General features: G+C 45.0%; 1 long non-coding RNA gene and 1 pseudogene across 10 annotated transcripts in view; one reads left to right on the top strand and one right to left on the bottom strand.

Annotated features, from left to right (window-relative positions):
• Positions 1-16002, bottom strand: part of LOC133241996 (uncharacterized) — a 52387-nt gene that overhangs the window by 5030 nt on the left and 31355 nt on the right. For 7 of the 10 annotated variants that reach the window (XR_009734744.1, XR_009734746.1, XR_009734747.1 and 4 more), the window contains 3 exons: positions 11724-15555; positions 3952-4383; positions 309-464 (listed from right to left, as the gene is read on the bottom strand). This is a non-coding gene — a long non-coding RNA (uncharacterized LOC133241996). The remainder of the gene's footprint in view (positions 1-308; positions 465-3951; positions 4384-11723; positions 15556-16002) is intronic. The other 3 variants (XR_009734742.1, XR_009734741.1, XR_009734739.1) reach the window with 3 other exon arrangements.
• LOC133241994 (melanoma-associated antigen B5-like) lies at positions 1663-5768 on the top strand (annotated as a pseudogene).

Raw genomic sequence — 16002 nt, forward strand, 5'->3', positions numbered from 1 at the left:
ACATGGACCTAGATTTGCTTAGTTTATTCAAACTGTATGACACTTAAATCATAATAAAAGAGAATCTTTGCTCATTATTTCCTTTTCTCCCAAATTAATTGACCATCTTCTGTTTAGAAGGCTGTCTTATAGTACTGGGTGGGTAAGAAAATGAAGCCCAAGCCACTGCCCATGGAATTTTGAGGCTAGCAGCAGGTCCCATATAAGGAAGGTGGTGAGCTAACTCTAAGGAATAAACAAATCATAAATTTAAATGGGGGAAGTGTGGAAGAGGAGGTTCCAGATGAGAGCAAGCAAGTCGAAGTTACCTGATTAAGGCGGCATTGGGTCTTGGGAAACGTCTAGTTCCTCGGTGGGAGGTCATTTTCAGTCCAGATGCATGATGGGCTAGATGAAGCTGTGGGAGTGATGCCAGACACTCATATGATGGTTCTCAGAGGTGAGTCTGTAAACCTGGAATATATCTAAACCACATGTTCACCATTATTTGGGGATATCCGAAAACCATAGGGAATGGAAGGGGCCCTGTGCACTTGAGGCAGGGCAAGTGAACACTCAAAATACACATTTTCATCAAAAGCTGTCCAGAGAGTTTCTGAGAAATAAGCGTGATACCCACTGAAGCGAGATGCCAAGACATCACTGGACTGTCTCTCTTTTTCTGGGATGGGAGCACCAGAACTTGCTCTGTTAAATGGGCAGTTTAATTAGGTTGTTTAGTGTAATTTGGCAAACTTTAAGGGAGGGCTCAATTTTTACTGTCAGTGGGATTAAATTAGGGGTGGTTTGGACAAAAACAAGCACCTGAGAGGGAAGTTGCTGGTCCTTGAGACAAATGAACTTGTCCTTACATCCATGTGGAGAAGACAACCCCAAACTCATATTAAAACAGATGCTCAAATAGGGAAATACTGCTTAGTTTTACTTGCTTGGGAGCATTAGTGCTGATGTGGGTTTGATTATTGTTTGGAGTTGCATATTCTCTAGCCTGGAAATAAAATTATGTGATGGAAGTCTGTTATCATTTGGGGTCAAAATCACCTTTGTAATAACTGCCATTCATTCAAAGTACCAAAGCTTGTCTCATACTGTGCCAGGTGATTTACATACATCACACATGTCTGTGGTCCTACACTATAGACTCGTCCAAACACAATTTGCAGATAAAGAAGCTGGAATAAATAAGCTCAAATTCAAAGCTCATAAATGATAGGAGCTGGACTGAACCCCAGCACTGAATTCCTCCAGAGCCCATACTGTGCCACTCCTCCAGGATGAGGCCAATCTTGGGTCACTTCCTCTTTCTGAACATTAGTCCAAAAGGTATTTCACATGTTAAATAGCAGAATTTCATACCCAAAACATGGGTTTGGAATAAAAGGCCCCAGAAGTAAGTAACAAAAAATGAAAATAAAAGTGAAGGATGTATAAGGAAGGAGACAGCATTCAGTGAGAATTTATCTACAAAGGAAATGTCAGTAAACCGCAATAGATCAGGGATGCAGAAAATCATTTAATTCAGCCCCTTCCTTTCAGAGAGTAAATCTGTTAGAGTGAAGGTTCTACAAGAGGCTGTGTCTGGCCAGTGAAGAGAATGAAGAGATCAGTGTGTTTTCTCTGATAGCACACCACCTATCCTGGGGCACCTCCCGGACTGCAGCTTCCCCATCACTCCTGGGACTCTACCCATTCTCTGTGAGATGTGTTGCAGGCAGACTAAGACTTTTCAAAGACGTGGCATTACCCAAGAAGTCTTTCATAGAAGACACAGGAGTCAAGGTAAAGACAGATGAATGAGGAACTGAAGTCACAGAGAGACTGGCCTGTGTCTGCTCTCAGAAGGCCAAGACAGGGCTGCCAGGCTGCGCATTCCCTCACTTCTTTTCAGGGCTTGCAAGGACATGGTCTTTGGTCTACATGGGTCACCTTAGGTTAAAAGAAAGAGGAAATCCAGAGTCCCCCAGGAGTCAAGGTGAGGCACCTGAGTGAGGGCATACCCATACACTGAACACAGAGGGCCCCAAGAAGCCTGAATCCTGATGTCGTCCCTGAAGGCACAGGTAGGAGTAGCCTCGTGTGGCATTCCCAGATTTTCCCTCTCTGGCACCACAGGGAGTGAGGACCTTAGTCTGAGAGAGCTCCCTTACGTAAACAGAGAAAGGAGCCCCACACCCTGCCAGGAGTCAAGCTTTGGACTTATGAAACCCTCTGACCTCAGAACTCTGAGGAAACTGCACAGAATCCTGCCCTTCCTGGCATCCCTGGGATACCTGCTCACTGTTGACATGACATGCCCATTTCCTTCTATGAAGTCACAAGTGGGGTTGGGACATGGTCCAAGGGGTATAGCCTAGGGCCAGCAGTGAGATTATTTCCAGGTTTTCCAGAAACCAACTGAATACCCTGAAGACGAAGGGAGCCACACACCCCATAACCATCTGATTCATCTCATCCTCTGTGCCTCAGAAGACCAAGGACAGGTATGGACGGATGAGGAGAATCCTACTTTTTCCTAGGGGTCTCACGGAGATGCTTGCCCTACTATAAGAAAGTATAGTAGTAGACAGGGTGGACCCAAGGGAGGGTAGACTTTTAGGCCACAACAGAGGCGAAAGCAAGGACTGAGGGATCATCTACCAATAAAAAGAAGTGATAATGAATCCAGCCCTGTTCCTTGTAGCCCTTGAAGAACCAGGGCAGAGCTATCAAGCTGAAGCTCCACCAACATTTATTTATATCAGGTGTGTAGGAAATGAAACCCTTAGTATGAAGGTGCAGATACTATTCCAAGAAAGGGGTGGGGACACCAGGCCCTATGGGGAACCAAAGGAAGCACTCTTAATTCATGTTGAGGACTCCAGAGGCCAGGACAGAACACTTCCCCCTGAGCACTCAGTACTGGGTGATAACTACTGACTGGGGTGATAAGCTGAGGACCTCTTCATTTCTCAGAAATCCCAGAGAGCTTTGTGATGCCAACTAGAGAACAGCAGAAGGAATGGGTCCTATGACTGGCCACTAGTTGGGTGGTGGTCTTGAATGCGAAATAACAGATGCCTCTGTGTAGGAGGCTACCAGCCCTTTCTGTCACCCCAGCGTGCCTGAGGCAGGGGTAGCAGGATGAAGCCTAAAGATCACTCTAATTTCCTTCAATATGTTTCCCAAAGGACAGCTGATTAGGAGAATAGGAACCCTGAGGGTTTTCAGAACAGTGCCCTCAAGAAAACCACAAATGTAGCCTTCCTGATAATCAAGGTGGTATTTCCCTGCTGCGGCTTCACACACAACCTTTGTCTTCCTGTGTGCCCTTATCACCTGCCCTCCTACTCACACTTCTAATCATTGTCCCCCAGTGCAGTCATTATGCCTCGGGGTCAGAATCATAAGCTCTGCATCCGTGAGAAATGCCACCAGGCCCGATATGAGCCCCAGAGTCAAAAGGGAGTTCAGCCTGCTGCAGTAATGGAAGAGCTTCCCTCTACCTCTTCTCTTTTAGAAGATAATTTACAGAGCTCATCAGCTACTGGGTCAAATAGCACTTCCCAGGGGTCTTCAGAAGCCCCATCTACTACCAGCACTTTTTCAACTACTTCTGACACAAAATCTGATGAAGAAGATACCAGTCAAGATGAGGAAGATTCGGGTTCCTCCGATGTCTCATCTTCTACCAAGAACACCTACAGTGATACTCTGAACAGCATGACAGGTGTGTTGGAACAGTTCCTTCTGCATAAATATAAAATGAAGCAGCCCATCATGAAGGAAAACATGCTGAAGATTATCCACCCAAGATACCATAACTGATTGCCGAGATTCTCAAGAGAGCCTCTGAACACGAGGCTGTCTTTGCAGTTGACTTGAAGGAAGTCAATTCAACCACCCACTCCTATGACCTTGTCAGCAAACTGAACCTGCCCAACAATGGGAGAGTGTGGGATGGTAGGGGCTTACCTAAGACCGGTCTCTTGATGACAGTTCTGGGTGTGGTCTTCGTGAAGGGCAACTGTGCCGCTGAGGAAGATATCTGGAAATTCTTGAATATGATGCGAGTATATGCTGGGAGAAAACACTTCATCTACGGACAGCCCAGGAAGCTCATCACCAAAGACTTTGTGACGATGAAGTACCTGGAGTACCGCCAGGTTGCCAACTGCGATCCTCCACGTTATGAGTTCCTGTGGGGCCCACGAGCCCATGCTGAAACCAGCAAAATGAAAGTCTTGGAATTTTTGGCAAAAGTCAATGATACGGTCCCCAGTGCCTTCTCATCACAATATGAAGAAGCTCTGCAAGATGAGGAGGAGAGAGCTCGAGCCACAGTTCCAGCCAGGCCTGGCACCACCAGGCATGTTCCTCGGCCACGTCCAGCAGCTTCTCCCACCCCTACTGAAGACCAAGACTTTTAAAAAATCATCCAGATAAGAAAATTTGACATCAAAATAGGGACTTTTGCCGAAATGGGAAGCAATCCCACAATAATACTGCTGGGACAATGGAATGAAAAAATAAAATGAAAAAAATTTCAAAACATGCTCAACCTTGATTGTTCTCCATCTTTTCTGTCTTCTGTTTTGTAAAATTAAATAATTTATACCTCGATATGCTTCTTGAAAGATGCAGGAGGTATTAAATCTTAACAAGTTAGACCTCTTACTGTCTTCACTTATTTTTTGAGCATCTGCTCTTTGAAAGGCTCTATGCTAGTTCTGGTGAGGCTAAGATCAAGACCTCCCCTATGCCCATCAACTTTAGAAACAAGGAGCTGCAATCACATAAGCAAGATCTTGAGATAGCCTTTAGGAATGGCAGGAAAGTAAAAAGACTATCCAGGAAGAAATCTCTACTGGGGTAACGTACTGATTTGTTAGGCTTTCCACAACAAAACCCCACAGAATGGGTGGCTGAAATAACGGAAATTTATTTTCTCAGAGTTCTAGAGGCTGCAAGTCCAAGATGAGGGCTGGTTTACCCTGAGGCCTCTCCCCTTGGCTGCCGGGTGGCCACCCTCTTCACTTGGCATTCCTTTTCAGTGCATATATCCCTGGTGCCTCCTTTTGTGTCTCAATTTCTTCTTATAGTCACACTGGGTTATGGCCCATCCTAATGACTTCATTTTAACTCAACCATCGCTTTAAAGACCTTATTTCTAACTACAGTTGCATTCTGAAGTACTCCGAGTTATGCCTTCAATATGCATTTGTGGAGGGGACACAATTTGGCCCCTAACAGACAGAAATCTCAATGTAGGAGATTCCAGTGCACAGACTGGTATTCTACACACATCGTCTCCAGGGAGTTTCTGAGATGTAAGGGTGAACTCCCTTGAGGTGTTTAGGGAAGAAGGACATTCCTCCCTTTACCCCTTTTGAATTCTTATGGTTAGACTACTAGTAAACTTGACACAAGACAGGGTAACAGGAGAAAAAGAGACAAACTGCAATTCACGTGCACAAGAAGTGTCATAGAAATGGGACCTAAGAAGTGGGCAAAGCAGGCAGCTTCTTTATTTTGTGGACAACAAAACAATTTGTGAGGAATCGACAGGACAAATCAACTTAGGTTTTAGGTACTCAACTAGTAAGGAATCTAAACTGAATCTGTACCCAGGGTAGTAAATGAAAGACTTAACAAGGTTTGTGTATACAGGCTTCTCTGCTTGAACTGTCTATTTCTGCTTAGAAGAGTTTCTCTCTGCCTCCAGATGCAGGCAGTACATCCTTCATATGAGATGTATTTCCTGCTCTCAGGGAGGCAGATATCAGGGGGCAGCAGAGTGTCTCTTCTTGTTGGCTGTTTCTTAAGTAACTTGAATTCAAAATAATCAATATGCCACTGTGTTATATTTGGGGGCAGAGTGCCCTAAGCCTTGACAGGTCCCTCGTCTAAAACTTGCCTGCAAGTCTCACATGGTAAAAGCTGATCTGGTCACTGTGGAGAGAGAGAATAGATTAGTGGAGTCCTCCATTTCATGGCAGCAGTTGCATAATTCTGAGAACAGGTCAGTTCATTTAAAGAGTGGTATCTCATTTCAATAGGTGGTGATGCAGGTGGGCTCCCAAAGCTAGGGCTAGGGTGCAAGCGGTATCAGGTAGTTATTAATAAGAGGCATTTCTAAGGAAACAAAAGAAAAGCAGACAGTAATGATTGGAGCTGGTTATAAACCAGTTTCTGAGCCCAGGGAGTAGTCTGTCAAGAGGTTTTCTAGGTGTCAGGATCAAAGCAACTATTGCAGTTTGAAATGTCTCTATCACAGTTAGCAATATCTCTGGGTGATCAGGTTAACTTTCTGAGTGGCTCGTACAGCAACAGGCATGAAGTCTATTTGAACATAAGGTGTTGTGACAATTTCTCTGATCTTTGCATCAAGTCATCTAGCTTCACGTTGCAGGACTTCAGGAAAATGGCAATGTTAGTTCTCAGTGATTCAAGTCAAAAGAATGGGAGAGTGAGTGGATCAAGATGGCAGAGGTGTATCTCTTGGAGCTTACCGTCTTCCCACAGACACATCAAAAGGATGGGAGAAATTGGGAATTTTAGTAAGAAAGTTGCAGCTAGATACGGGTGGACACTAGAAAAATTCAGGATCCAACCCAGTTTGCAGGTAAATAATAAAACTTCAAGGAAATGTAATACCACTAGAACCTAATACCCACACATGTGTAGTACACTTTCTATCGAACCAATTTTTTCTGTCTATCATCTCCCTCATTTCTACTGAAGACAGGAAAACTAAGACCTAATCTGTTTGCAAAGGAAGTCTAAATTCAATAAACTTGGCCTGATTATTTATCTAAGTACAGTAAGAATAACAATTTGCCAATAGGCGCTTTTAAATCTGCTTTGCTGGAACGGTTCATAAGGAGTCTCGAGAAGGAAATTTTAATAGCCTCTTGAGGCTAGGAAGCCACAGCAAAGACTTGTTGTCAAACCTAGAGATCTGGATGAATTCCTCTCTTCCTGAAGTCCCTAAAACATCCTAAAGTTCCTGTGCCTGCCAGAAGTGATCTTCATTACTCACCTGGTAAGGCTGATGGGAATTCTGTCAGCAAGGGCCCAGGCTGTTTTTCCAAAGGGTTTTTATGGCTCCCTATGGTTAACCTTAGTTTCCTCAAGTTATCTGGTCATATCCAAGTCTACCTGTGTCTGTCAAATATGACATTCCAGTCAAAGTCTCGGCAGTGTAATCAATGTTTCCACTTGTGTCCCGCTACAAGAACAGATTCTCACTGAACTTTTGAAAAATAACAATTTTCCTAAGAAAAGAAGAACACTGAGAATTTCTAATTTCTGGAGTGATATGGTAGGGAGATAAAAATTAATGTTTCAATTCTAATGACAAAGGTACAATTTATCAAATTGCTGTGTTAAAAAATTTCCTTATATCTAGAAAATGAAAGATTTTTAAAAGACAGTAATCTTTCAAAAAATCAGGAAAATTATCATCATATTTGTAATTCATTAAGCCCTATGTTCCTAATTCTTATATTGCCAGAGTCCAGTTTTTGTATTGTTTCTGTCAATCCTCCCTGAAGTTTGTGGCTCATAGGGACAATGATAATTTCAAGAAGCCTGCAAGGTTTTGGTTAAAGCTTGTATAATTTGCCCAGGGAAATGTGTGCCTGGATCACACTTGATAAACCAAGCAGAGAACACATTTTTCTCACACTTCTTTGCCACCATAAGGGAATCAGCCTTGCAGCAAGGGAAGGCTTCAACTCATCCAGAAAATATAGGAATGACAAGAATATTTTGATGATTCATCTGTTCTGTTCAGTCTCTCGGTTGTGTCTGACTCTTTGCAACCCCATGGTCTGCAGCACGCCAGGCTTCCCTGTGCATCACCTATTCCCAGAGCTTGCTCAAACTCATGTCCATTGAGTAGGTGATGCCAACCATTTCATCCTCTGTCACCCCCTTCTCTTCCTGCCTTCCATCTTTCCCAGCATCGGTGTCTTTTCCAATGAGTCAGTTCTTCACATCAGGTCGCCAAAATACTGGCGTTTCAGCTTCAGCATCAGTCCTTCCAATGAATATTCAGGAGTGACATGCTTTAGAATTGACTGGTTAGATCTCCTTGAAGTCCAAGGGACTCTCACGAATCTTCCCCAGGAGGAACAAGATGGCAAGAGGAGTTGGTGGATGTGGAATACATCTCTCTCCATGGATACATCAGGAATACACCTTCAGACACAGAAGTGCATGCAGAGTACCAGCTGAGAGTGGACAGGAGTACATGACGAGCAGAAAAGAACGTATAGACCCACGCAAAACTCAAGGTCAAGCCCTGAGCCTTTAGAGTGGATCCACTGGCTCCAAGATCCTAGACTACCAGAGAACTAACCCTAGGATATCAAATAGTGAGAACTGACATAAAGGAAACCACAGGAATACAAGACCCGGCATCACCAAACCACTGATAGCACCCTGTGCAGGACGCCTCATCTAAACCACAAAGACAACAAAAATACAAACCCGATCATCGGCAGACAGAAATACCACCTTACTCAGCCATGCCCATCAGAGGAAAAAGCAAACAAACAAACAAACAAAAGCTCAGCGCAAATCTCATTCTATAAGAAGCTTACACAAACCACTGGAACAACCTTAGAGGGCAGAAACAAAAAGGAAGAAAGAATTCAACCTTGAAGCCTGGGAAAAGGAGACCTCAATCATGATAATTAAAATAATAATAATAATAATGAAAAAGGAAAAGAAATACTACACAAATGAAGGAACAAACCAGAAACACAGAAGTCCAAATAAATGAAGAGGAAACAGGCAAACTACCTGAAAATGAATTCATTGCTAAAGGGAATGCAGTGATACTGATACTTTCAAAACTGTCTGACAAGTTCTTTTAAGCTAAATATAGTCTTATCATATGATCTAGCAAATGAGCGTTAAGGTATTTACTCAAAAGAGCCAAAACCTTAAGCCCATCCAAAAACCTTCAACCAAATTTTAATAGCAGAATAAGTCATAGCTGCCAAAAACTGAAATCACCAAAGATGACCTTCAGTACACGAGTGGGTAAACAAACTACGGTAAGGTACATGGAATGCTATTCAGTCCTGGAAGAAAACATTTCAAACCGTAACAAGTTATAGAGAAAATTCAAAGTATATTGATTAGTAGAAGGAGCCAGTACAAAAAGCCGACATACTGTATGAGTCCATCAGTGTTACAGTCTGGAAAATGCAAATCTTTAGAAAGAGTAAAACGTTCAGTAGTTGTCAGGGGTTCCAAGTGAGGTTTTGAGGGATGAACAGATGGAGCATGGGAGATCCACAGGGCATTCACAAAGAGCTGAGTTGATACTATCATGCATCTGTCAAACACTAAAGAACTGTAAAACAAAAAAAGTAAAATGTATTGTAAACAATGGACAATAGTTAATAATAACATATTGACATTAGTTGATCAACTGTAAAAAACGAACTTGTATCCATTGAACCAATACAAGATGCTAATAATAGAAGATACCAAGTGGAGGAAGAGAGTGGCTGTATGGGACCTCTCTGTTCTATCTGCTGAATTTTCTCCAATCCTAAATCTGTTATTTTAAAAAAGAAATACAGAGGGGCAACACTCATAAACACATGAAAAGAGGAGCTACATCACTCATCATGAGAGAAATGCACATCAAAATTACAATGAGGTGTCACCTCATACAGGTCAGAATAGCCATCATCAAAAATTGTACAAGCAGTAAATGCTGGGGAGAGTTTAGAGAAAAGGTGGGAATGGAAATTGATATAGCCACTGTGGCGAACACTGGGGAGATTCCTTTAAAACTAGAATTAAAACTACCATATGACCCAGCAATAGAAATACTGGGCATATACACTGAGAAAAGAATAGTTGAAAAGACACCTGTATCCAGTGTTCACTGCAGCACTGCTTACAATAGACAGGACGTGGAAGCAAAGCAGACTTCAACTGACCGATGACTGGATAACGAAGTTGTGGTAGCCACATACAATGGAATATTAGCCATAAAAAGGAACTAATTTACGTCACTTGTAGTGAGTTGGATGCACCTAGACCCTGTTTACAGAGCGAAGTAATTTAGAAACAGAAAAGTAACGTACATTAACGCATATACATGGAAAGTAGGAATGGTACTCACGAACCTATTTGAAGGGCAGGAATAGTGACACAGATGTGGAGAATGGACCTGTGGACACAGCAAGGGAAGGCGTGTGTAGGACGAATTGAGAGCCTGCCACTGACAAATATAGAGTTCCATGTGTACAAAAGATAGCTGGCAGGAAATTGCTATATAGTACAGGGAGCTCAGCCTGGTGCTGTGTGACAGCCTAGAGGAGTGAGATGAGGGGGTGGGAGGAAGTCTCATCAGGCAGGAGGAATATGTATAGGAGAGCTGATTCATCCTGTTGTATAGCAGAAACAACACAACATTATAAAGCAAGGATCTGTCGATTAAAACAACTTTTAAAAGTCTACTAATTTAAAAACTAGAAAAAATATGGATAAGAACACATAGCCAGTACGGAGTTACATGCACCAATGCAAAATGAATAAAAGTCAGCAATAATGAAAAACAAAGTATCACAGTAAGAATGTGATCCTCAAATTAAATTCTTAGGAAACAGGCACAGAAAACATTGACACATATAACTAACGTCAGAAATCTGGCATAAAATGACCAACACAGCAAAATCAAGAGAATGGTCTGGAAGAATTGACAATACTCAAACCATATAATAGAAAACACACCATAAGTGAAAGCAACAATACGAAAAATGTAGTTACAAAGAAACCTTAGAAAAATGTATGCAGTCTACACGAAGGCAACAAGAAGAATTTCCTGAGTGCCTCAGGAAAAAGAAGTCTCAAACAGAAGAGTATCTTTTGTGTATTCCTGAGGACATATTGTAAGACTGTTGATTTCCTTAAATCCTTTACAGATTTAGTACCACATCCAGAGTAGCTGAGTCACACGTGGGCAGCTGTTTCCTGTACCCAGAACAAACCATGGAAAATTATACAAGGAATAAAGACAACTACTAACAAAAGCAAGAACACAAAACTAAATAATCCCTGAGGAACAATAAGTCTCCTTTGAACTTGACCCAACGAGTGCCCAGGTCGGGGAGTACTCTGAGGCTGACACAGGTGTGCAGGCCACAAAGAAAACAGACAACAGGATCAGCTGGAAAAGGCTTTAAACTGGAGCGGTTGATTCTTCCACTGGGCCGTGGGACCATGAACCTCCACTGCTTCACTGAAGGAACCTGAGGCAGCATCTCAGAGCCCCATGCCAGGATCATGGGGCACCAACGTTTGGGATGGACATGGCAGTATGGCCCAGAGGTCATGCAATAACCAGCACAAACTTTGTTAGTGGACGACAACTGGCCCTTGTAAATGATGAGCTTAAGAGACTGTCACACGTGCACTAAAAGAGAAAAGCCTGTATCACAGTAATTGTACAAAAGGACTGAAATTCATCTCAGAACTTTCAAGCAATGCCCCTGCAGTCGACTAAGAGCCCGCAGTGAGAACCGTCAGGCTAAGGAGCCCCTTCACTTTCTCTGCTGGGATTGTGTGGGGCATGGTTGGGGACAGGGGTCGTTTTATACCAGAAAGGGAAGGGTTTCCAGGCTCCGCCTGCAGTCAATATGAAGATCCTGAGTGAGATGTGAGGGATTTCACACCACAGACAGCATTCACCCATCCTTCCCTCTCGCTTATCTTACCTGCAGCAGCCATTTCCAGGAAGCCTTAGGCAGAATCGTCCAGATGAGATGCCGGTGCACTTCTCACCAGGCGTCTGTGGATTTGACATCTTCCAGGTGAGGTCTTGCCCTCAGGTCAGCAGACGGGACATAAAGCAGCATTACGGTCAGAGGAAGGCAGGGATAGAGGACAGAGAGGATCACTCAGCACACAAGAAGGAGCCCCAGAGTGCCCTCACTGTCTGCCTCAGCAGCTCCAGGAAGGCTGTCAGGCTCGGGCTCCCAAATTCTTCCTGCTTGGTTTACTGAGAGAAGTGAGAGGCAAGGAGTGAGGCCAGTTGACTGAGATCAGCAGGGACATCCCAGGACCCACTATGAGTCGAAGAAGGGACCACATCCCCCCTCTTGCCGGAAACTCCCCCAGAACCCCGCCCACCCAGGCCCCGCCCCTGCTGTCCTCCTGGAGCCCAGATGCACATGATAGGAAGTGACAGCCCCCTATCCATGCTGGGGTGCCATGCCATCTTTGAGAGGGCTGCTATCTTTGAGAGCTGCTGTAGCTGTGACCAGAGGGAGGAGTCTGAGGTCTCATCAGGGGTCCAAGTCGGAGGTGACATGAGTTACAAGTGCACTGGATAGGTACAAAGATATGCCCTGGCACTCCCAACACCTTTTCCATTCGAAAAGAGGGGACTTCACAGCCCCCCGGCAACCCTGCACCTGCTCTACGCCCAGAGGCTCGGACCTGGCTCTTAGGTCCCATGTCCATCGGCTACGCACGTGGATTCTCAGGACATAACCTGGGTGCAGGGGTGGTGGATCTGGGTGCGGGGTTGCTGGACCCTGGCTCTGTTCAGTAGAGGAAGTCCGGGATTCTGTGGAGTAAAGGAGGAACCTGCGGGAGGACTGAGTGTCTCCACACCCCAGATTGGTGGCCACGCCTAACCCCTTACCCAGCGTGACTTGGCCAGAAAGCAACTGGTCAGCATCTGGGCAGTTCTAAAGGCTGAGGGGCTCCCTGACTGCCATCACTGACACAGGACACTCGGGGAAGAGGGGACCTCGTTCCGAAGGGCTGGCAGCAGGTCAGCAGAGGGAGGATGTCAGGGCTCGGGAGGAGTCAGGGTAATGACCATCCTTCGCATCACACGGCCGACTCAGGACCCTCCCCTGTGGCCAGCACTTCCTCCCAGCCAAACATGGGGACGGCGGCGGTGGTCTGTTAGGGAAGGTTGCAGCTTGGTAGTGAAGGGGCAGCCTCGAGACAGCAGAAGGCGGGTCCCGGCTCCCTTCATTGGAGTCCTGAACATTTCCTCCTCTCATCGTCTGGGGTGACAGGGAAGGTGGCAGCGTCAACTTCAAAGCAAGAGAGGGAACAGGTTGGGTGGGTTTGGGGGCAGGGGATATGAGGGAGTCTTTCCCCAGTTTTCATCATGACTCTGAAATGTGAACTGAAAGGATCTGCCTCCCCTGCCAGCCCCCACAGGCCTCCCTCTAAAGCCCAGGCAGTTCTGTCTGACTGTGCCCCAGTGATCACTCTCACTTCCTACTCAGTCGTCTCAAGAAAGGAGCTCACCAGGAGAACACAAGACTTGTGGGTCCTAGAGCACTGGCTTCAAGGACCCCTCAGAGGTGGCTTTGGTTCAAGCCGGCCAGGAATCTCCTCACTGCAGTTGCTCACAACATCTGCTTGTCCTTCCTCTAGGTGCCCTCCTTGCCTGCCACCCTGCCTGCATGCGTCTGTGATCCATAACCTGTGTCACCATGCCTCAGAGGCACGGGAACAAGTACCACACCCATGTGAAATGCCACCAGGTCCTGGGGGACACTCACTGTCCCCAAGAGGCCCAGTCCAGTGCTCCTGCAGCCCCCAAAGAGGAGTGCCCCTCCTCCCCCTCTTCTGTCCCTCAGGGTTCTCCCCCGAGCTCCCCTGCTACTGGAGATCACCAGGAGCTTCAGGGAGCCATGGCCCCTAGCTCTCCTGATGCATGGCCTTCCTGTGCAGGATCTGATGAAGGTGCCCAGGGCCCAGAAGAGGAAAGTGCAGGTGCCTCCCAGGCAGCCCCTGCCACTCAGAGCCCTTGCATAGATCCTCTGACCAGGAAGGCCAGCATGCTGCTGGAGTTCCTGCTGGAGAAGTACACCAAGAAGGAGCCCATCTCGCAGCACACCCTGCTGAAGGTCATTGGCAGCAAGTATAGGCAGCACATCCCTGAGATCCTCAGGAGAGCTTCTAAGCACATGGAGCTGGTATTTGGCCTTGAGCTGACGGAAGTCGACCATAGCAGGAACATCTATGCCCTCATCAACAAGCTCAACCTCGGGGGCGATGAAGGTCTGAGTGATGAGGGGGGGGTCTGCCCAAGTCTGGTTTCCTTGTGGTGCTCCTGGGCATTATCTTCATGAAGGGTAACCTCTCCAGCAGGGAGGAGGTCAGGGAATTCCTCAGTGTGTTGGGGGTCTATACTGGGAGGAGGCACTGGATCTCTGAGGAGCCCAGAAGGCTCATCACCAAAGATCTGGTGCAGAAGAAGTACCTGAAGTACCAACAGGTGCCCAATGGCGATCCTCCACACTAGGAGTTCCTGTGGGGCCCGAGAGCTTGTTTGAAACCAATAAGATGAAGGTGTTAGAGGTGCTGGCCAAGATCCACGATACCGTCTGGACTTCCTTCCCAGACCTCTATGACGAGGCTCTGAGAGATCAGGCGCAGAGATCAAAGCTGAGAGGCACGGCCAGGGCTCCAACAATGGCTGAAGCCAGTGCCCCTTCCAGGGCCAAGTCCTACAGCTCCTCCCACATCTAGGGAGGGAGGCCCAGACACTTTCTTCCCTTTTGTGTTGGAACACAGCTGTCAAGATCCTAAACAGTAGAGAGTAGTAGGGTGGAGGGAACAAAGCTTGTATGTTCTTTACTGTCTTATGTAGTAAGGGAGTTTACGTACAACTCATTTTTTTAAAATATATATCATTTTTCCTTTATCCATAGGAGAAATATCTAGTGAAAGTTGATTAGATTAAGGAGATGAGGGAGGAGTTCAGTATTTTCAAATGTTAATTACTTTTCATAAGTTTTACTGTGCTTCAGAATACAAATGTATTAATCATATAAATCACATTGTTTGCTGTTTTAAAGTTTTGAAAGCCACAGGTTGGGTATATGTAAAACACAATGAACATATTGAATATGTTGTTCACCATCTAAACAAGGTAAGATGACACTGGAACAAAGTTTTCTCAAAGAGTAGTCAAGCTCCTAGATAGTGCAGGTTAGTAGGGGTCAAGCAAACCAAGTTTAGATCTCTATTTTCTTCCTGATTTAAACTGGTAACTTCTGCAAATTATTTGTTTCATTTTTATCAAATATTTTTACTTCAACCAGATTCCTTTTCTTCAGAATACTGATTTGGTAATGATATTCCAGTTTTATTTATTGCTGTTTTAGGATTTTAAAGTTACGGTTTTGGTAGATGTAAAAGAAACCTGACATGCCTCTTGAGAAATTTGTATGCAGGTCATGAAGCAACAGTTAGAATGGACATGGAACAACAGACTGGTTCCAAATAGGAAAAGGAGTACGTCAAGGCTGTATATTGTCAACCTGCTTATTTACTTATTACCTTATATGCAGAGTACATCATGAGAAACGCTGGGCTGGAAGAAGCACAAGCTGGAATCAAGATTGCCGGGAGAAATATCAATAACCTCAGATATGCAGATGACACCACCCTGATGGCAGAAAGTGAAGAGGAACTAAAAAGCCTCTTGCTGAAGGTGAAAGAGGAGAGTGAAAAAGTTGGCTTAAAACTCAACATTCAGAAAACGAAGATCATGGCATCTGGTCCCATCACTTCCTGGGAAATAGATGGGGAAACAGTGGAAACAGAATCAGACTTTATTTCTCTGGGCTCCAAAATCACTGCAGATGGTGACTGCAGCCATGAATTAAAAGACGCTTACTCCTCGGAAGAAAAGTTATGACCAACCTAGATAGCATATTCAAAAGCAGAGACATTACTTTGCCAAAAAAGGTCCATCTAGTCAAGGCTATGGTTTTTCCTGTGGTCATGTATGGATGTGAGAGTTGGACTATGAGGAAAGCAGAGCACTGAAGAATTGATGCTTTTGAACTGTGGTGCTGGAGAAGACTCTTGAGAATCCCTTGGACTGTGTGGAGATCCAACCAGTCCATTCTAAAGGAGATCAGCCCTGGGATTTCTTTGGAAGGAATGATGCTAAAGCTGAAACTCCAGTAATTTGGCCACCTGATGCAAAGAGTTGACTCACTGGAAAAGACTCTG

Source organism: Bos javanicus, chromosome X (genome assembly GCF_032452875.1).
Source record: "Bos javanicus breed banteng chromosome X, ARS-OSU_banteng_1.0, whole genome shotgun sequence".
Lineage (NCBI taxonomy): Eukaryota > Metazoa > Chordata > Mammalia > Artiodactyla > Bovidae > Bos > Bos javanicus.